The sequence below is a fragment of the Taudactylus pleione genome, unplaced genomic scaffold (genome assembly GCF_031769625.1).
Source record: "Taudactylus pleione unplaced genomic scaffold, aTauple2 ptg002701l, whole genome shotgun sequence".
Taxonomy (NCBI): Eukaryota; Metazoa; Chordata; class Amphibia; order Anura; family Myobatrachidae; genus Taudactylus; species Taudactylus pleione.
This window is the reverse complement of record NW_028287077.1, coordinates 179,077-202,253: the sequence shown is the minus strand read 5'-3', so window position 1 is coordinate 202,253 and position 23,177 is coordinate 179,077. Positions and strand designations below refer to the sequence as shown.

The 23,177-nt window shown below is 46.3% G+C and overlaps 1 pseudogene across 1 annotated transcript; it reads left to right on the top strand.

Moving 5' to 3' along the window:
* The first annotated feature begins 2,064 nt into the window (after positions 1 to 2,064).
* On the top strand, positions 2,065 to 19,491 carry LOC148431183 (uncharacterized; annotated as a pseudogene). Its single transcript, XR_015877243.1, has 3 exons — positions 2,065 to 2,127; positions 3,877 to 3,979; positions 17,581 to 19,491. The product of XR_015877243.1 is annotated as an uncharacterized LOC148431183 (transcript).
* The last annotated feature ends 3,686 nt before the right edge of the window (positions 19,492 to 23,177 follow it).

The following is a 23,177-nucleotide window of genomic DNA, read 5'->3' as shown; positions in this document are numbered from 1 at the left end:
AGAAACCTTTGGCTCTTAAGAGGGATGGCTCAAGAGCCACGCCGTCAAAGAAAGATGAGGTAGTTCCGGGTGCAGACAAGGTCCCTGCGCTAACAGATGCTGAATGTCCAGAGAAAATATGATATCCCCAGGCTCCAATGCCAGGACAACAGATTGTAGAGTTTCCATGCAGCACTTGGGCACTCTGATATATTTGTTAAGGGGTTTGAAATTCAGAATAGGCCGATGAGACCCATTCGGCTGTTGAATCAAAAAGAGTGGAATAAAAACCAGTTCCTCTCTGAGCAGAAGAAACTGGCATTATCACACTTTAATGCAGCAGGGAGTGAATAGCCTCCTGGAGGGCCAGGGCCTTGATAGGATCTGATGGGAGACCTGTACCGAAAAAAATTGCTGGGGAGGATGCCTCAGGAAAATGATGGTGTGCCCATGAGAGACCACTTCTTGGAACCAGGCATCTGTTATTGTTTGATGCTAAGAGTCGGAAAATTTAAGAAGTCGGCCACCCAGTCCCCCAGGAGGAGGCCCGCCCCATCAGGCGGAGGGTTTGTCATCTGGAAGCTAGACGTCTGGGCGACCAAGACTGCTTGAATTGCGGCTTGGTATTCTTGTGAGAACTAGACTGCCTGGGAAAGGACTGTCCTCTTGCCTTACCCTGGGGGTGAAAGGACAGAAGAGGACAGTATAGGGGCAGGGGCAGACTGAGCCACCTGTATTACGGTAACAGTGCAGACTGCGCCTCCTGTATTACGGTAACAGCGCAGACTGAGCCACCTGTATTACGGTAACAGCGCAGATTGCGCCCCCTGTATTACGGTAACAGCGCAGACTGCGCCAACTGTATTACAGTAACAGCGCAGACTGCGCCCCCTGTATTACAGCGCAGACTGCACCCCCTGTATTACAGCAACAGCGCAGACTGCGCCCCCTGTATTACAGCGACAGCGCAGACTGCGCCCCCTGTATTACATCGACAGCGCAGACTGCTTCCCCTGTATTACAGTAACAGCGCGGACTGCTTCCCCTGTATTACAGTAACAGCACGGACTGCGCCCCCTGTATTACAGTAACAGCACGGACTGCGCCCCCTGTATTACAGTAACAGCACGGACTGCGCCCCCTGTATTACAGTAACAGCACGGACTGCGCCCCCTGTATTACAGTAACAGCACGGACTGCGCCCCCTGTATTACAGTAACAGCACGGACTGCGCCCCCTGTATTACAGTAACAGCACGGACTGCGCCTCCTGTATTATAGGAACAGCACTGACCACCTGTATTATAGGAACAGCACTGACCCCCTGTATTATAGTAACAGCAGGGACTGCGCCTCATGTATTATAAAATTAGGACACCTGTGCAATGAAAATGCAGCACCAGCGTCTGCTCCAGCTGTATAATAACCAGGAATCAGAGCCTCTCCTTGTAGTACAGTAACAACACACCAGAGGCTGATCAGCTTATAGACTAATAACTGGCTCTCCAGCTGTTGTGAAACTACAAGTCTCAGCATGCCCTGCCAAAGTTTTCCTGTTCTAAAACTGTGTCAGGGCATGCTGGGATGTGTATTTTCATAACAGCTGGAGAGCCACAGGTTGGCCAGTCCTGTTATAGACTAATCACAGTAATAATAAATATCATTAGCTGCTGCCAGACACAACAATGTCCTCTCTCTGTTCCTACTTTCTTGTGAAAATAGGCAGAGCTCTGACAATAAGAAAACTGCAGCCGAGCTCCTCTATCTAGGACGAGTATATAATACATAGTATTATTGCACTGTGCATAACCTACAGCCGCTACTACAGACTTCTATTTAATTCATAAGAAACAGCAGCCAATCGTACGTCAGAGCTAATTAAGCGGCCCCGCCCACCATTGAATTGATTGACGTACTTACGAGCCAACCGGATTGTAAAAGAATCGATGCACGTCTCTGACCAGTCATTGCTTCATCACTAGAGGCAGAATTGTTATCTGCAATTAGTCTCCTAGTGAGAGAGGCGAGCGGCGGCCATTTTCTGTCTGTCTAAAAACTCATGATTATCTCACTTGTGTTACGGAGGGGGCGGGGCCATAAGGAATTATCACTCGGCCACCATTTTAAAGTCGCAGCGCAACAGTGTCAGGTAATTATTATATATATTACTATTATATATAGGGGGAGAGATAGGTGGTATTATTATATATGGGGGAGGGGACTGTGCAGTGATTTATGAGGGGGAATAACACAGCTCCCAGCACACACTAATATGTGGTATTATTATTATATAGGGGGGAGGGGACTGTACAGTGATATATGAGGGGGAATAACACAGCTCCCAGCACACACTGATATGTGGTATTATTATTATATAGGGGGGAGGGGACTGTACAGTGATATATGAAGGGGAATAACACAGCTCCCAGCACACACTGATATGTGGTATTATTATTATATAGAGGAGAGGTGACTGTACAGTGATATATGAGGGGGAATAACACAGCTCCCAGCACACACTGATATGTGGTATTATTATTATATAGGGGAGAGGGGACTGTACAGTGATATATGAGGGGGAATAACACAGCTCCCAGCACACACTGATATGTGGTATTATTATTATATATGGGGGAGGGGACTGTACAGTGATATATGAGGGGGAATAACACAGCTCCCAGCACACACTGATATGTGGTATTATTATTATATAGGGGGGAGGGGACTGTACAGTGATATATGAAGGGGAATAACACAGCTCCCAGCACACACTGATATGTGGTATTATTATTATATAGGGGAGAGGGGACTGTACAGTGATATATGAGGGGGAATAACACAGCTCCCAGCACACACTGATATGTGGTATTATTATTATATAGGGGAGAGGGGACTGTACAGTGATATATGAGGGGGAATAACACAGCTCCCAGCACACACTGATATGTGGTATTATTATTATATATGGGGGAGGGGACTGTACAGTGATATATGAGGGGGAATAACACAGCTGCCAACACACACTGATATGTGGTATTATTATTATATAGGGGGGAGGGGACTGTACAGTGATATATGAGGGGGAATAACACAGCTCCCAGCACACACTGATATGTGGTATTATTATTATATAGGGGAGAGGGGACTGTACAGTGATATATGAGGGGGAATAACACAGCTCCCAGCACACACTGATATGTGGTATTATTATTATATAGGGGGGAGGGGACTGTACAGTGATATATGAGGGGGAATAACACAGCTCCCAGCACACACTGATGTGGTATTGTTATTATATAGGGGGGAGGGGACTGTACAGTGATATATGAGGGGGAATAACACAGCTCCCAGCACACACTGACATGTGGTATTATTATATAGGGGGGAGAGGACTGTGTGTGTCAGGTTCCTATACGTAGTCAGGATGTCACTGTCCATGTCTCCATTCAGGAGTGGGAGTATATAGAGGAACACAGGGGTCTGTACAAGGACGTGATGATGGAGAATCACCGGCCCCTCACATCACTGGGAAAGAGGAGACTGTCATTTATTGTAATGGAGAGAGCAGCTATGGGGCCACCTATATACACATCATCTGACAATCACATATATACAGTGTAATCAGTCACTGTGTGTCTCCTACAGATGGGGCCAGTAACAGGAATACCCCAGAGAGATGTCCCCGTCCTCTATATTCACAGGATTGTACAGAGGGGAATCACAGTGTCCCACAGGAGGATCATGTAGGGGGGATTTAGGGTCTTACCAAATACCAAAGTGATTGTCACTATATAATGTGTGCAGAAGCTGTGTGTATCTTATACAATAGTATTCTACTATTTAATCTATTTTAATTAAATCAAACATTAACCAATCATTAATTTTTTTTATTGTTTAGGGTGCAACTATGACTAATTATATTAAGGTGAAAGAGGAAATAATGTATGTGAGGGGTGATCAGCAGTGTAAGGAGGAGGAAATCCCTACAGGTATCAGCACAGGTGAGTAATAATCACTAAGTACAGAAAACATTCCCATATTCTCCTTGTTCTGTCACTACAGCAATCTCTTATACTACACCCTCCTCCGTTAGTACAGACTTATTAGGGAAGGTATGTATGCCAAATGGGGTAGTCAGGAACAATCAGCCCCTATTATACTCCTGCTCTCCCCCTCACATCATGTTACTGTGTGTTACCAGCCCAGAGATCTGACCAGTCTCCTCCCCACACTCTCTGGTGTATCTCATACATCAGGAGCCATCAGCCCCTATTATACTCCTGCTCTCCCCCTCACATCATGTCACTGTGTGTTACCAGCCCAGAGATCTGACCAGTCTCCTCCCCACACTCTCTGGTGTATCTCATACATCAGGAGCCATCAGACCCTATTATATCATTTACTCAGACACCACCTCCCTCCTTCCATGTCCGTCAGCGCGCTCTCCAGAAACTCTGCATTCACCTGATAGGGCATCCTCCTTGGCTGCGGGGAGGTGGACACTGCTTGGGACAGAGGGAGCTGCAGGCGGACAACAGTCACCTGGCCGGGGGCTCTCAACAGGAGGAACAAAGTAACCACTGCCTCAACCTATATATCTGACCCCTCCTTGCCCCCAGTTCTGCCCCATTTGCTGCCTACCCTTAGTACTGCTTTCACTTAACCTCTTCCTTGCCCCCTGCTACTATCTACCCTTTCCCCTTCCCTACCCCAGTACTGCCTGTCCCTAATCTCCTCCCTGACCCCCTATTACTGCCCCAGCTATAATCTACCCTTACCCTCGCTCTACCATTAGTACTCCCTGCCACCAACCACTTCCTTGCCCCCAGTACTGCTCCAGCGGCTATGTACCCTTGCCCCATCCCTGCCCCCAACACTGCATGTGCCTAACCTCATCCTTGCTAAAGTTCTGCCCCAGCTGCTATCTACACTTGCCTTTTCCCTAGCACTGCCTGCTATTAGTCCCCTCCAGTGTTCACTCTAGGTCCGGCATCGGGCAGGGCACTCCTGCGCACTCCGAAGGCGCGTGTGCGCCTGCGCCCGAAAAGGGTGCATGTCTCATTGACGCATCCCCTTTTCGTCACTCTTGGAGGCGTGCTCGGCACTTACGGACATGCCGGAGAGCCTCCAAGCACTGTGGTCACTGTGAATGGATGCCGAGGGCACAAGCAGATGATGGCCGTTCAGTGTGTATGAACGACCATCATCTGCAGATATATCTGTCAGGTGTGTACCCACCTTAAGGGGCAGACCTAGCCAGATAGGAAAATCCGCTTTGCTTCCAGAAACAGGGTAAATATGGAAAGGGGGGTGGGATAGGATGATGAGAGGGGCGGGACACAGCAGCAGATAGAGAGGGGGCTGGGCAGTACAGAGCAGGGGGTGCGACGGAGCAAAGGGCTCTATTAACATCATTTTTACTAATATACCAGGGGAAGCCTTGTGATAACGCCACCTGGAGGTGGCATTATCCAGGTTTTTCTCCGGTTACCGGACTCCTGCTCTGCTCTAACAGGCAGAGCAGAGCCCGGAGCCGGCCCCAGTGATCATCTGTGTGGTAGACAGAATATAATGCGAAGCCTCGGATGTCATCCTTTCGTTCCTTTCATCCTCAAGGAAAAGCTAAAGGTTAATCCTTTCCAAGGCATCAGGCATCAACTAAGGCCTCCAAGCGTTAGGGCCAAACAGACCTGGGCTACTAGTCATCCACCTACCAAACCTGAGGACAAGCCTTCAGCCTGACGGGATGGGCCTCTCCCTGGGAGCTCCCAGGGTGGGAGGCCGACTTCTTCAATTCACCCAGTTCTGGCGTCAGACCACATCAGACATCTGGGTAAGAGAAGTGGTTTCCTACGTATATGCCCTCTCCTTCCTGAAGAGTCGTCCACCAGCAGTTCACAGGACCTCGGACTCAAGCAAAGCCCTGCTGATCCAAAGGGCCATTCAGTCCCTACTGCTCTCAGGAGTAATAATTCCGGTCCCCTCCTCACAGCGAGGGAAGGGCTATTATTCTACCCTTTTCTAAGTTCAGAAGCCCAACGGGTCTCATCAGCCTATCAATCTCAATTCTCTGAACAGGTTTATCAGGGTACCCAGGTGTCATATGGAAACCCTCCACTCTATTGTCCTAGCTATGGAGCCTGGGGAATTTATGGTGTCTCTGGACATTCAGAACGCTTACCTACATGTACCTATAGCGCCTTCTCATCAACAATATCTCTGGTTTGCTATACTACAGCAACATTACCAATTTCAAGCTCTGCCTTTTGGCCTTTCTACGACTCCTTGCTTTTTTACCAAGATCATGGCAGTTATGGCGGCCTAGCTTCGTCATCAAGGGCTCAGACTGCTCCCATAATTAGACGATCTGTTGCTGTTGGCCAGCTCCCCAGAAATTCTTCACTACCATCTACAGGTAACCATTGCCTTCTACAAACGCACAGTAGGCTGATCAACTGGAAAAAAGTCTTTCTTGCCACCTTATCAAAGAATGATACATCTGTGAGGTGGACCTTTCATTTGGCATACCTCTTCCCTCCAATCTCCCTTCTTCCTCGGGTTCTTCGGAAGTTCAAACAGGAAGGGGGCACAGTCCTGTTAGTAGCTCCGGCTTGGCCCAGACACCATTGGTACTCCGATCTTCAAAGTCACTCCATAGACGTTCCTTTTCAACTTCTTCTACAACCAGACCTGTTGTCGCAGGGTCCCTGTCTACATCCAGACCTGGCCCGTCTGTCATTAACGGCTTGACTCTTGAGACATCTCCTTCTAAGGTCTAAAGGGTTTTCTAGCTCTGTGGTCCAGACCATGCTCAAAACACGTAAACTGGTCTCTGCCAGAATTTATCACCGGGTATGGCGTACATATTTCCAGTGGTGTGTTACTAGAAACTATGACCCTCAAGTTTTTAAGGTTTCTAGAATACTTGCCTTTCTTCAGGCTGGACTGGATCTTGGACTCCACCTAGCATCTCTGAAAGTGCACGTCTCTGCTCTATCCATCTGGTTCCAGCGCAGAATTGCTCCTCTACCGGACGTTCACACCTTGCTACAAGTTGTTCTATGTATACAACCTCCCTTTGTCCCTCCTGTGGCTCCGTTGGATTTGTCAGTGGTTCTCCACGCACTTCAGAAACCTACTTTTCGAATCCCTGGAATCAGTGAATGTCAAGTGGCTCACTGCGAAGACTTTGTCTCTTCTGGCTATAGCATCTGCCCGTAGGGTATCTTATTTAGGGGCGCTTTCATGTCACTCCCCCTTTTTAATCTTTCATCAGAACAGGGCTGTTCTTAGAACGTGCCCAGGTTTCCTTCCCAAGGTGGTTTCTCGTTTCCACCTTAATGTGGAAATTGTGGTGTCGGTTATTCAATTACCAGACCTCTCGGCAGGTGAGGCTTCTTTGGATGTGGTCTGTGCTCTGAAGATCTACGTGGACCGTACCAGTTCCATCAGGAAATTGGACTCCTTCATCTTCTACGTATTCCATAATAAGGGATGGCCAGCTAACAAACAGACTCTGGCCAGATGGCTTTGCATGACTATCTTACATGCTTACACTCGGACGGCCTTCCTGTGCCGGCTACAGTGTCTGCTCATTCTACTCACTCTTTGGGTCCCTCGTGGGCAGCCCAGCATGGCGCCTCTGCTGAACAGCTATGCAAGGCGGCCACGTGGTCTTCTGTCCACACCTTTCTTAGGTTTTATGCCTTTGATACATTTGCCTTTCAGGATGCTTCCTTTGGGCGCCGGGTTCTCCTCTCAACTCAGGAGCGTCCTCGCCCTTGAACAACTGCTTTGGGACATGCCCATTGTCTCCCCTTTGGAGCTCCCCTTTGGACCCTGAAGAAGAAAAAGAGAGCTATGTTAAAGCTTACCTTTGTCAGTGCTCTTTCTTCAAAGTCCATAGGGTCCACAGGGCACCCTCCCTGTTGCACCTGGTGTCTGTAGGTTTCTTCTCTTGGTCACTTTTTTTCCTCTGTGTGAGAGTGTGATTCTTCAGTGTACCAGTCTTTCTGCTCCTGCCCTTAGGCTGTGGACGGGGTATAGGGGGAAGGACCGGAGCATCCTGGGATTGACAAAACATTGCTGTTGGTGTCCAGTCCTCCAAGTCCCACCTACACCCCATTGTCTCCCCTGCGGACCCTATGGACTTTGAAGAAGGAGAGTTAACAAGGGTAAGTTTTTTACCATAACTCTCCTTTTCAATGCTATTACAGTGTGTGAGTTTACTCGTTTGAAAACTCTGAACCTTGTTATGCAACTGGCATTACAAGGTCCGAGTTATACAGAAGCCTTCACAGATCAGTGAGACTTGTGAAGACTTCTGTGTGTAAAATAAATAGTTAAATGTAAAAATAAAAAAATGACATGGGGTTCCCCTATTAAAACAGAAACAGTCCAGGCTATTTTGATCCTGTCCTGGTTACAGGAGTAAAAATCTGTAGGGGTTCTCTGTATTTTAAGAACCAGCACCAGGCTCTGTTGAACCAGTCCTGATTCAGAGAGTAAAGGGGAAAAATGACATGGGGACCTTCATTGGTAATAGATTATGGGTTTGACCTCAGCATTATTTTGGCTGTTCCCAGTGCCCTTGTGTGTTTGGATTAGGAGTATTATGATACATGCCTATGTGGTCAGGCCCTGTATCGTAAGATCACACAGGATACCGTTTGTATCAGCTACTCCTATAGGCAACAAGGGTACAAAGAGAGAACAATTCTAGTATTTTTTAATATGCTGTGTGGTATTTCTGGGGATTTGACAGAACTTTTATTGGTACTTGTCTTGTTCTTTACCGGTGTAACAGGTAAAGCACAATCTAAAGGGTATTGAAAGTAAGGGAGTGGGATTGAAATCTCCAGCTCTTTTCATGCAACTTTTTACCTTCAGAAGCGTCACCATTAAGAACAGGGCGCACAAGCAGCTTCTGCTGATTAAAATGACATTCAGCATGCCTATGTTCTGTGTGCGACTGCGGCTGTATCTGCATACAAACCGTTACATTATAGTGTTACAGCCGCTGACACTATAACTGCGAATAAGATGCTTCTGAAGGTAAAAAGTCGATCGAGAAGACGAACAGTGCTCTTGTGTTATGTGTAACGCGACTTGTAGCGCACGTAGGATAGATGTATGTGGACACATCTGTAACCGCAGTTACTGCTCTCATTGCAACAATAGCATAATTAGTGTATTGCCTGTCTCGCTGCTTTCTTCACTATACACTTTTAACTCTTACACAGTTTTGAAGATTCATTTGTTCTTCTCTTCTTTCTTCAGGGTCTATAGGGTTAACCTTGGGGTATGGCTGGATCCACGGCACCACGCAGTTAAAGCTTTAGCTCCCTGGATGCACTGGGTCCATCCTCCTATATACCCCGCCCTGAGCCACAGGCACCTCAGTTTAAGTTGGTGCCCGCCCGGAGTCGGGTCACCGTTTGCGCAGGGGGGCTGATTAGCAGCCCCTAAGCTTTATTTTATGAATTTTTTTAGTTTAGTTTTACTTTTGAACTCTTCAGAGCGGCAGTGTCGGACTGTCCAGCGGAAGTCCAAGCTGTCGCTCCTCCACCCCGCCAGTGCCGCAACCTCAGTACAGATCTTTGGATCACGGCGGGACCCCAGAGTCTGTGATAGCCGGACTCTGTGGGCTCCCAAGACTGCTGCCGGATCAACGGGGACAGGTAAGGATCATGCAGTTTATTCCCTCCGGTCTCTGGGGACAGACCGGAGGCACTGGCAGTGGCGGCAGGCCCCCCCCATACCCCGCGCGTCCACTAGACCACCAGGGATTTTAGACGGCAAGCAGGAGCCGGCATCCCGGGGGTTAATAGCCTGCCAGGGGAGGCAGCCTTCCCTGTTTAGCGGCTCCTCAGCTCAGCGCGCCTTCTGCTCGGGCCTGCCGGAGGTGGACCTCATGACATCCCGTCACAATCACAAGTTGCCCGTGGACGGATCCAGAACAAGAGATGCTGAAGCAAGCTTGGTGGCCGCTCTGTCGGTGAGATGGACCTTCCAGTTTGCGTATCTATTCCCTCCAATATCCCTGCTTCCTCGGGTTCTTTGGAAATTCAAGCAGGACGTCGGCACGCTTCTGCTGGTAGCTCTGGCTGGGCCTAGACGTCCTTGGTACTCAGATCTTCAGAGTCTCTCCATCGACACTCCGTTCCTTCTGCCTCAATGTCCATACCTGTTGTCTCAGGGTCCCTGCCTTTACCCGGATCTGGGTCATTGTCTTTGACAGTGTGGCTCTTCAGACATTCATCTTAATGTCCAAGGGTTTCTCTAGCTCTGTCATCAGCACGATGCTGCGGGCGTGCAAGCCTGCCTCCGCAAGGATTTACCACAGAGTGTGGCATACCTATTTTCAGTGGTGTGGCATGAGAAATTACGCTCCTCAAGTGTTGTCTCAGGGTCCCTGCCTTTACCCGGATCTGGGTCGTCTGTCTTTGACGGCATGGCTCTTGAGACATTCATCTTAAGGTCCAAGGGCCGTGTACAGGGCCTTCCAGTTGTCAAGTCATGTTCTTCAGGGAAAAGCCATGCAGGTTCAGTCCGACGACGCCACCACGGTGGCATACATCAACCATCAAGGGGGCACTCGCAGTCGAGCAGCGATGACAGGTGTCTCGCATCCTGTCTTGGGCGGAGTGCCACCTTCCAGCCATTTCGACAGTGTTCATTCCAGGGGTCCTCAATTGGGAGGCGGACTTCGTCAGCCGTCACGACATGCATCACGGGGAATGGTCGATTCACCAAGTGGTGTTTCAACTCCTTGCGGACAAATGGGGCCTGCCGGTGGTGGACCTCATGACATCCCGTCACAATCACAAGTTGCCCGTGTATGGGTCCAGAACAAGAGATGCGGAAGCAAGCTTGGTGGATGCTCTGTCGGTGAGATGGACCTACCAGTTTGCGTATCTATTCCCTCCGATATCCCTGCTTCCTCGGGTTCTTCGGAAATTTAAGCAGGACGGCGGCACGCTTCTGCTGGTAGCTCCGGCTTGGCCCAGACGTCCTTGGTACTCAGATCTTTGGGGTCTCTCCATCGAGTGTTCCTTCTGCCCCAACGTCCGGACCTGTTGTCTCAGGGTCCCTGCCTTTACCCGCAGCCTCCTCCGGTGACTCAGCAGTCTGTCATTCCCTTCCAGGGACTTCCACAGCCTAGTTAACCACCTTGGGTGGATGCGTTCTCTAGTTCAGTCCAGAGTTTGGCAGCTTAATCTTCAGCCTTTCAATCTATGCTACGGAGTGGCAAGCCTCAGAAGGTGTATAAACGCCCTGTTATGTCATTCCAGTCTATGCAACTGTCAGACACGGATGCATCCTCAGATGATGGGGAATCACCTGAGGGCTCTGACTCGGATTCCCCTCTCTGGGAAGTGGAAACTAAATCTTCTATTAATGTGCCGATATTGGTAAGGGCAGTTTGATCCATTCTTGATATAGAGGATCATGCTCCGGCCCCTAAATCCAAATACCCAAATTTGAAACAGGCAAAAGTGACTTCAGCAGTTTTTCTTCTCTCGGACCAGCTGACTGACCACATGGCGGAGGCCTGGCATTCGCCTAGTAAGAGGTTCCAGCCGCAGAAACGTTTAGCTTGTCGTTATCCGCTTCCTGCAGGTCATTGCAAAAAGTGGGAAACTCCACCTGCAGTGGATTCTCACGTTACTCACTTAATCAAGAGTGCTACCATGCCTATGCCTTCCATTTAATTCCTAAAGGATCCCACGGACAGGAAAGTGGAGACTTGTTTGAAATCGATCTATTCTCAAGGGCTGTGGCCTGTCCGTCCATGGCTATCTCCTGGGTGGCTAAAGCCATTGAGAGCTCGGCCAATGTGCTGGAAGATACCTTTCCTGAGGACGCTCCTGAGGTTCAGAAAGCTTTAGTGGGACAGATGAGAGATGCCACTTCCTATATTGGTGAGGCGGCTTTGGATGCCAGTCTACTGACTTCCAGAGTCTTGGCCGCAGCTGTGTCTGCTCGCCGCACTTTGTGGTTACGTTCTTGGAGGGCGGATGCGGATTCCAAGAACGGCCTGGACGCCTTGCCTTTCAATGGAGAGATATTGTTTGGCCCAGACCTGGACAAAATAGTAGATACCCTGGCAAAGTCTAAACCAGCTTTTCTGCCATCGGCAGCTGCCCTACTAACGCTAGGACCTCTGCATTACGGTCCTTTCGTTATCAAGGGAAGTCCAAGGGTCAGTCCTTCCCGAGGCAATCGGCGGCCAAGACCGCCCGTAAACCTAAAAAACAAGCTTGGAGTGCTAAACCCCAAACTTCCAAGCCGGAGGATAAACCTTCCGCCTGATGGGACGGGCCTCCCTCTGGGGGAGGTGCAACACCACCACGGATGCTTGGGTACGAGAAGTGGTCTCTCAGGGGTATGCCCTCTCCTTTCGTCACAGACCTCCCCACCAGTTTTTCTGCACGGGTCCTCCTCTGGATGAAACCAAAGCCGTGCAGATTCGGGGAGCCATAGAGTCCTTGCTGAAAGCAGGGGTCATTGTTCCAGTTCCGCTTTCTCAGTGCAGGACGGGTTACTACTCTACTCTGTTTCTGGTTCAGAAACCCAATGGGTCTCATCAGCCTATCCTCAATCTAAAGTCGCTGAACAAGTTCCTCAGAGTGCCCAAATTCAGGATGGTAACTTTGCATTCCATCATTCTGGCTATGGAACCTGGGGATTACATGGTCTCCCTGGACATCCAGGATGCCTACCTTCATGTTCCTATAGCGCCTTCACACCCGCGGTATCTGCGGTGTGTTATACGACAGCACCACTTCCAGTGTCAGGCTTTGGCCTCTCCACGGCTCCAAGGGTATTCACCAAAATTATGGCTGGCCATCTACGGAACCAAGGTATACGACTTCTGCCTGTCTCTCTTTTCCCTTCTCACAACAGATGCCAGTCTTCGGGGTTGGGGTGCAGTGACAGGTCCACTTTCACTTCAGGGCCGTTGGACAGCGGAAGAAGCAATTCTCCTGATCACCATTCTGGAACTTCGGGCCGTGTACAGGACCTTCAAGTTGGCAAGTCATGTTCTTCAGGGAAAAGCCGTACAGGTTCAGTCCGACGACGCCACCACGGTGGCGTACATCAACCATCAAGGGGGCACTCGCAGTCGAGCAGCGATGACAGAGGTGTCTCGCATCCTGTCTTGGGCGGAGTGCCACCTTCCAGCCATCTCGACAGTGTTCATTCCAGGAGTCCTCAATTGGGAGGCGGACTTCCTCAGCCGTCACGACATGCATCCCGGGGAATGGTCGATTCACCAAGTGGTGTTTCAACTCCTTGCGGACAAATGGGGCCTGCCGGAGGTGGACCTCATGACATCCCGTCACAATCACAAGTTGCCCGTGGACGGATCCAGTACAAGAGATGCTGAAGCAAGCTTGGTGGACGCTCTGTCTGTGAGATGGACCTTCCAGTTTGCGTATCTATTCCCTCCAATATCCCTGCTTCCTCGGGTTCTTCGGAAATTCAAGCAGGACGTCGGCACGCTTCTGCTGGTAGCTCTGGCTGGGCCTAGACGTCCTTGGTACTCAGATCTTCAGAGTCTCTCCATCGACACTCCGTTCCTTCTGCCTCAACGTCCGTACCTGTTGTCTCAGGGCCCCTGCCTTTACCCGGATCTGGGTCGTCTGTCTTTGACAGCGTGGCTCTTGAGACATTCATCTTAAGGTCCAAGGGTTTCTCTAGCTCGGTCATCAGCATGATGCTGCGGGCGTGTGAGCCTGCCTCCACAAGGATTTACCACAGAGTGTGGCATACCTATTTTCAGTGGTGTGGCACGAGAAATTATGATCCTCAAGTGTTTTGTGTTTTTAGGATTTTGGCTTTCCTTCAGTCGGGTTTGGACCTCGGCTTACACCTAGCTTCTTTAAAAATTCATGTATCTGCACTGTCTGTGTGGTTCCAGCGAAGATTAGCTCCACTACCAGATATCCGCACCTTTTTCCAGGGTGCTCTCAGCATTCACCCTCCCTTTGTTCCTCCAGTGGCTCCTTGGGATTTGGAGGTAGTTCTTCGGGCCCTCCAGGGTTCTCCAAATGGTTGACTATTAAGACTCTCTTTCTCCTGGCGATTGCTTCAGCCAGGAGGGTATCAGAATTGGGGGCGCTTTCTTGTCGTCCTCCCTTTCTGATATTTCACCAGGACAGGGCGGTGCTTCGCACTCGTCCGGGTTTTCTTCCTAAGGTGGTTTCTAAACTCCACATTAATCAGGAAATTGTTGCTACGGCCTTTCAGTCACTTGAACTCTCGGCTGATGAGGCCTCATTAGATGTGGTCCGGGTTCTCAAAATTTATGTGGACCGGACTAGTTCCATTGGAAAGTCGGATTCCTTACTCGTCCTCTTTGGTTTTCACAAGAGGGGATGGCCAGCCAACATACAAGCTTTGGTTAGATGGCTTAGTTTGGCTATTTCTGAGGCTTATACACAGAAGGGCTTGCCTGTTCCAGCCTCTGTTAAGGATCATTCTACTCCGTCTGTGGGCCCTCGTGGGCAGCTAACCATGGCGCCTCGGCTGTTCAGCTGTGTAAGGCGGCCACGTGGTCTTCCATCCAGACCTTTCTGAGGTTCTGACACCTTTGCCTCTCAGGATGCTTCCTTTGGGCGCCGGATTCTCCTTTCAACACAGGAGCGTCCACGCCCTTAATTGGACTGCTTTGGGACATCCCCAAGGTCAACCCTGTGGACCCTGAAGTAGAAAATGAGAGATATGGTAAGAATATACCCTTGTTATCTCTCTTTCTTCGAAGTCCACAAGGCGCCCGCCCGGACTCACCTGGCTTCATATGGGCTGTTGCTGGTCACCGGTTTTCCGTCTCCCTTTCTGTGAGTATGGTGCTTGTGTGTTCCAGTCTTCCTTCTCTGTTTTTTTTTCCACCTCCGGCCTTGGCTACTTACCAACTGATAGTGTTCACTCTGGCTCCGGCGCGAGGCAGGGCGCCGGAGCTAGAGAGGGCACGTTCGTGCGCGTGCCCCAGAAGGGGGCGTGGTCATCAAAAAGGGGGCGTGTCTATAAGACGCGTCCCCTTTTCGTCACTCTTGGGGGCGTGCCTGGCACTTACGGACACGCCGGGCAGCCCCCAAGCCCTGCAGACAGTGAGAATAGATGCCGGGCGCATGCGGCTCCCGCAGGCTGTTAGGGCAGGGCGCTTTTTGCCCTTCTAGAGGGCAGGGCGCTTTTTGCCTTCCAGAAAGAGGGCAGGGCGCTGCGCCCGCTAAAACAGCCTAGCGGGAATGCTAAACTGAGGTGACTGATGCTCGGGGCCGGGGTATAGAGGAGGATGGACCCAGTGCATCCTGGAAGCTAAAGCTTTAACTGCATGGTGCCCGTGGATCCAGATCCAGTTATACCCCAAGATCAACCCTGCGGACCCTATGGTCTTCGAAGAAAGAGATAACAAGGGTAAGTTCTTACCATGTCTCTCATTTTTGTGAACACAGAGCCTGATTCATTAGGGACCTCAACTGTGATTGCAATAGCGATTATGCACGCTATCTCACTGCGATAGTATACTAATCCATTGTGATCGCACAACATAAGGACGCCCACTTTACACACATTTGTAATACTTAGCAAGACTGCAAAACCATCGGTAACATGGAGCACCATCGCAGCCTCCTGCACACTTGCACAAGCTCTGACCTTACTCAGGAATTTCTAACCTCATCACATGCAGTGAGTACACAATCTGCGTACGGTATCGCAGTGGATAATTTATGCACGCCCCTGCAACGGCGTTCAAATGCACTGACCACCTCTGCGATGGGCCTGCGTAGTCACTGCGATCGCAGTGCCGTTCGCATTGGCTGGTTCGCGCACACGTACCGCGATGCATGCTCATGTGCAGGACTCAACAATCAGCCGATTGCGTGCATTTTAGCAGTTGCGATCGGCAATGAATCAGGCCCATAGTCTACCGATAGCGCCATTCACATCTTGCAAAATGCCCTTAAATTGTACCGGCTCTCGGACTGGGGCTCGCACATTCTTCTGTCATCTGCTACCATTCTACACAAACCCTTATAGCACCAGCGCCACGCTTTGCCTTCATTATATAAAGAGCTGTTACATCCAGCATTTCATTCCCCAGTCATATGTCTGTCCGAGTCCCATTTTAAACATGGCAATCAAACATATTGTATTTTACCAGGTCTCCTAGTGGGAAGGTGTAATTGCAGTTTTGGGTGAAGCTGGGATCTGCCCATAAATATTCATCATATAACCTTCGATCTCCATTATATACTATTTTCTTAAAGGAGACTTTAAGAAAATAGTATATAATGTATATAAACAGTATTTTATATATAATAAGCTTATTAGGATAGTGCATTTATTTACAGAGGATATAAAACCTTATCTACCTACAACAACATTACCTACCTACAACACAATACGATGCAACATTTTAAATTCAACATATTATCGATACAATACATCTTTATACGGGATCAACGGTCAACTGTATCTTTTAGCAATTTTTCTCACTTAAACACATTTACTGGGACACTAATATAACCAGCACCTGGTGCTTTGATTCTGTAATACCGCTTTTTTACCTAAATTCCGGGGCTCACCAGGAGGTTGGAACAGGGTTCCAAACCTGATCAGACTCGGAATTTAGCCGGTGCCGACCCAGGATATTCCTGAGTCAGCGCTGTTCACACCGGAGCGGGGTCTGCTGAGACCCGGCTCTTCAGGTGAGGAAGTGGACGCTTGGAGATGACGTCATCTCCAAGCGCCAGTGAAGCCGGCCAATCGGGACCCGGATCGCACTGTCTACACTACAGGGTTTCACGGTTCATTCCCGTGTAAAACCCTGCAAGTTACCTGGGTTGGATTGCCGGGTCACTCGACCCAGGAATCCAACCCTGTCCCCTTTTACACCAAGGAGCTACCCGAGTATATGTAAATCTTAATGTGAATATTATGCATATTTGGTAAAAACCGCACTGCTGCACAAACAGCTTTTCTTTCATTACATCTCATGGATATTCCAGATCTTTTCTGCAATCCTAGAAACAGCAGTATTTTATTTCTCCTTTATATTATACATAAACAATGGTTTCATATTGTTAAGCATTTTTTAACTATTACACTCCCCTTTCATGTTACAACGTAAACTCAGGTGCAGGCACTTCACAGTATTAAAATAAATGTACCACATATATATATATATATATATATATATATATATCGCACACATTTCATCAAAAACAGGGTGCACGGTCACAGACAAAGCATCACAAAAAAGAACTCCTAAATTGCCTCTTAGGAAACAGAAGAGTGCCAGCACACCATCCATGTAGCAAAATTCAATGCATTTATTTAAATAGAAAAAAATGCAATCTGGCTGCATTTAGGAAATTCTTATACCTATCAAATCCATTTCACAGTAAAAGATTCAGGCGTGTTGATGGCTCCCAATGCTGACAGCTGTTACGGTGTCTCCACCTTTCTCAAGGGTCAGTTACAAATTTCACCTTTTATAAACATCTTAAATGTATATATTTGATGGGGTTTTTTTTATTAACATCATTTAATGGAAACATTCTTATTACCGTATATATTATATTCCCAACAGATGGATGTAGCAGAAGAAATATATCGCGCCAACATCTGATTATATCTTCAAATACTGAAATAAAAGATATCAGACAAGATTCTTCAGTAGAAGCCCCGATAACCTCAATTATACATCCAGTTCTCCACAGTACAGAAAGGTCATCTGATTCTTCTGATATGTCATGTAACTCCGATATCGGTACATCTATTGCACCTCTTAGAGTAAATAAGGTATTTTCCAATAATATAGATGCCAGATGTTCTACACAGAGCACAAAGTTTATTGTCCATCAGCCAGCTAATATACGTAAGAAGACATTTTCATGTTCTGAGTGTGGAAAATGTTTTAAAAGCAAATCCATTCTTGTTACACATCATAGACTTCACACAGGTGTGAAGCCATTTTCATGTTCTGAGTGTGGGAAAGGTTTCAGAGACAAATCAACTCTAAGTATACATGAGAGAACTCACACAGGTGAGAAACCATTTTCATGTTCTGAATGTGGGAAATGCTTTACACAGAAATCAGGTCTTTCTATACATGAGAGAAGTCACACAGGTGAGAAACCATTTCCATGTGCAGAGTGTGGGAAATGTTTTAGTGCCAAATCAGTTCTTATTTTACATCAAACGGTTCACACAGGTGTGAAGCCATTTTCATGTTCTGAGTGTGGGAAATGTTTTAGAGACAAAACAACTCTTGCTATACACGAGAGAACTCACACAGGAGAAAAACCATTTTCTTGTTCTGAGTGTGGGAAATGTTTTACACAGAAATCACATCTTGCTATACATGAGAGAAGTCACACAGCCGAGAAGCCATTTTCATGTTCTGAGTGTGGGAAATGTTTCAGGGAAAATTCACATCTTGTTAAACATGAGAGAAATCACACAGGTGAGCAGCCATTTTCATGTTCTGAGTGTGGGAAATGTTTCAGAGACAAATCAGCTCTTATTTTACATGGGAGACTTCACACAGGTGAGAAGCCATTTTCATGTGTCAAGTGTGAAAAATGTTTTACTAGCAAATCAACTCTGGTAAGACATGAGAGACGTCACACAGGTGAGAAGCAATTTTCATGTTCTGAGTGTGGAAAATGTTTAAGAGACAAATCAGCTCTGGTTATACATGAGAGAACTCACACAGGTGAGAAACCATTTCCATGTTCTGAGTGTGGGAAATGTTTTGCACAAAAATCATATCTTGTTACACATAAGAGAATTCATACAGGTGTGAAGCTATATTCATGCTCCGAGTGTGGGAAATGTTTTACATGCAAATCATATCTTGTTATACATGAGAGACTTCACACAGGTGAGAAACCATTTCCATGTTCTGAGTGTGGGAAATGTTTTAGGGACAAATCGGGTCTTCTTTCACATAAGAGAACTCACACAGGTGAGAAGCCATTTCCGTGTGCCGAGTGTGGGAAATGTTTTTCAGATACATCATCTCTTGTTACTCACAAGAGAACTCACACAGGTGAGAAACCATTTTCATGTGCCGAGTGTGGGAAATGTTTTGCAGACACATCAGCTCTTGGTACACACAAGAGAATTCACACAGGTGAGAGACCATTTTCATGTGCCAAATGTGGGAAATGTTTTATAAATAAATCAGGTCTAATTGGACATGAGCGAGTTCACACAGGTGAGAAACCTTTTTCATGTACAGAGTGTGGTAAATGTTTTACAGAGAGATCAGCGCTAACTTCACACAAGAGAACTCACACAGGTGAGAAACCGTTTTCATGTACAGAATGTGGGAAATGTTTTGCACAAAGTTCATCTCTTGTTACACATAAGAAAATTCACACAGGCGAGAAGCCATTTTCTTGTGCTAAGTGTGGAAAATGTTTTAATCAGAAATCATATCTTGTTAGACATGAGAAAAGCCACAGGTGAGAAACCATTTCCATGCTCTAATTGACAGAAATGACAAGACATAAAATGTGGAACATTATACATTTAAACAAGAAAAAGTATTCAGAGGGGAAATCATTTATCTAAAAAACAAATCATAATTATGCATAATATTTTTTCCAAGATGGGTTCTTCATTTACCTAATTTGTTTTTAGTTCTATAAAGTGTTGATCTGACATTTGTGCTATTGTTCATATTGTTTTTTTGTTATTCCCGTTACTGTCCATCTCACAAGATAATCTCTCATTGAAACTTTGTAGAATGTATTGTCACTTTTGGAATTGTATTACCCAAAATGGCATAGAAGAGTGTAGGAGGACAGAAACAGTGCACTAGGTGTTCACTTAGGGTAAATTCCTATCGACTTAATGTAACATATGGTCTGACAACAGCAAATTTCTTGCCATAAACCTCCCCACCAGCAATAGTCTGATAAATACAACAAGGAGGAACATGAGGCCATAAATGGTCACTGTGATGTCATAGGTTTCCTACAAAATAAAATACTGACAAACACAGAAATTGTTCTTCGGTTAGTAGCACCATCATCAGGACAACAAAACGAATAAGGACTGTCCTATACGTGGGTGTTCCTGGAAGTATATTGTCTTTACTTTTCTTCCCTGAGCAAAGGGATGAAATGTATAAATTTATCTTGTTTGAAACTAATCTTTGTGCTTATACTGATATTGTTATAAACGCATTGTTATATTTTCTAGTGTTATTTTTCTACGTTTTGTATATTTTATTTTTGTTACATTGATGGACCGTCATCACTCAGGGATAGAAGCATGAAACATACTTGTTACAGAACTGTCTTAGAGTCTATGGTTGCGCTAGTAAGGGGAGGTATGTGACATCACTGGAGAGGGGGTATGATGTAATAACGTATGGCTGATTACAAGAGGAAACTGGAGGACAGACAATTAGACATCAGCTCCATGAGGTTACTCATAGCTCCATAAGAGGGATACAACCGTGTGTCACACATATAATGTTTTGTGTTTGGCACAATCCATGTAAAACATTGTGTGTACATTCTGAGTAGCGTGTACAGATCCAGCCAGTTCAGTCATGTTGGGATGGAGAAATGTGATTGTAACGCTACAGTGAATATTAAGCCTTCACATCCTTATTGAAATTCCACATTTAAGTAAAACCTAAATATTCAGGTCAGAGCTTTTTCTTTATATTAAGTTCCTTTCAAACATCTACAGATAATTACATTGTAACCATTTTTAATGCTTTGCAAGTTTTTGCTTATAACTAAATGTGAATTATATTCTTTTGAATTGCAAATGGATATCGAGAAACTTATGATCGGTCTTGTGCTCAATACTTTTTTTTTTTTAAATGTAAACAAAAAGATTTGCTTTGGCTAAAATAAACACTTTAAGATCAGTATAAACATTGTTCATATTTAGTCTCATTTTTGTAAACAATATATAGACAATGTATTAAACATGGTAAATTACTAGCCACTTGTTAAATGTTTATAATTTCATTGGAATTGACGCAAATGTCTAAGCCGACTATAAACTGAGCGCAATACAGTATGTACCATTTCATCAGGTGTTTGGGAAGTCCTGAGATTGTCAGGCCAAACCAGTGAGAAGCAAGATTGTATTAGTCTAATGTTAACAAAAATATGAATCAAATTAATAAACAAAAGAGCGGTATTAAGTGTAAATGAATGAAAATAGCGGCAACATTAAAATGAAACACGTGGTTAAAACCAATAATGAAAAAAACATGTTTATAGCTCGAGTGAGCCACATAAAGGAGAGGCTGCCCAAGAATGGAGTTCAAGGGAAGTTGTAAGATGAATCTTATATTTTGCTGGTCGTACTAGTGTATGGCCAGCATAAGAAGAGCTATAAACATGTTTTTAATTATTGGTTTTAACCACCATGTTTGTTTAATTTTAATGTTGCCGCTATTGTCATGTATATTTTTCATTTATTATTTACACATACTAGCGCTATTTCATTTATTAGTTTCATTTCCGTCACATCATAGTGTGTAATAAGAGAGCTTATTTTCATACAGTGAACGCTTGTGTTTTGTTTTAGAAATACTAATAAGACTGGATAATGTCAAATTTTGGCTTGTATTGTACCATGCATGCATTGTAACAAATTTGAGTAACACCTATTGATTACTGCAATTGTTTCATATAATAAAGTTTATATTTTGAATGAGTGAATGGATTTTGTACCTTATACCTTGTACCTTATCGATGATGGTAGGAATGTATTAAATCTTTTTGACAAGCTACTGCCACATGCAGGAGATTATTGGTTAGTAAATTATTTCATTATCATCCATTTCTCCTTAAGGAGTATATTTACTAAAGTACAGGTTTTTAGAAGTGAAGGTGTTGCCTATTGCACACAGCCCCTGCTATGCCTCTGCCTGTTTAACAGGCAGAGGCATTTAAGGGGCAGGGATGGTTGGTGTTCCCAGAAACATGGTTTCAGCCCCGTTATCTGGGAGTGGCAAACAGTGGCCGCATCCACTGACGCAGTTTCCTGGCCTCGCAAACCAGCCAGCTTGCGTAAGTTAAGGCTTACTCAGCTGCCTGGTGGCCCGCGCGATCTACCATCGCGAGAATGGCAAACTCGGTGGCAGTGCTGGGATCGCAAATTCCTCGGGGGTGTCAGAGCTGCTTGCTTGCAGCTTTGCAATTCTGTTCTAAGCTGAATCACCCCCTTAGAACAATAACATCAAACAGATGGATCTCATGTAATAAGCAGCGCTCTTTGTTAACATACTTATCCAGAGTGAAGACACCGAATTGAAATATAAGTGCCCTTTTCACCTGCACATAAAACAAATGATGGTAATCACCATATAAGTTTTTACATAAGATCCATTTGTTTCATGTTACTTATTAAGTAAGAAACAGGTCAAGAACAGGGAAGAACTCCATGCTACCCTAAATACAGACCTGTCCTTATCTAAACTGCATAGTGAAGTAGAAGAGGTGGAACCAGATGGGGATGAGAACCTTACTAATATGAAAGAAGGGTAAATTGTATAGAGTGGTCACAATGCAGCCATTCCAGAGTGTGGGAATAGCTCAGTAGCAAATGGTGGTGCCTATTGATGCAGGTTACCGGGGTGGGTCTTTACACTGTGTTGCAGCTATAGGGTCTGACCAACCTTGTAGCACTAGACAAAAAAAGCAGAGCATCAGCATACCTTCTGCATTGTTTAAAATCCTATGTGGAGAAAATGTAGGGACTATAATTGTGTATTCCCACCGATGTGGGAATTAGATCCACTTCTGAATCTCCTCGAAGTAGTAAAGCAGGAACCTATAGGGACAATAATCACTGGGAGCCATTTAGATAGGTTGCGTACAGGATACCGGTGCTCGGCGGTCAGAATTCCGATGCCGGCATCCCAACAAGGTTAGGATACCGACAACTGTCGGTATGTATCCTAACTCTCTCTAACCCTCCCTGGTGCATAAAACCTAACCTTATACCTAACCTCCCCCTAGTGCCTAAACCTAACCTCCCTGCACCCTAAACCTAGCCCTCCCCTAGTGCCTAACCCTCCCTCTAACCCAACTACTTACCTTCGGGATGCTGGCACCGGCATTCTGAGCGCTGGAATCCCCGCGGTCAGGATCCCCTGAAGCAGTTGATAATGAAGGAAATCCTTAGGGAACATCAAGTCCAGTT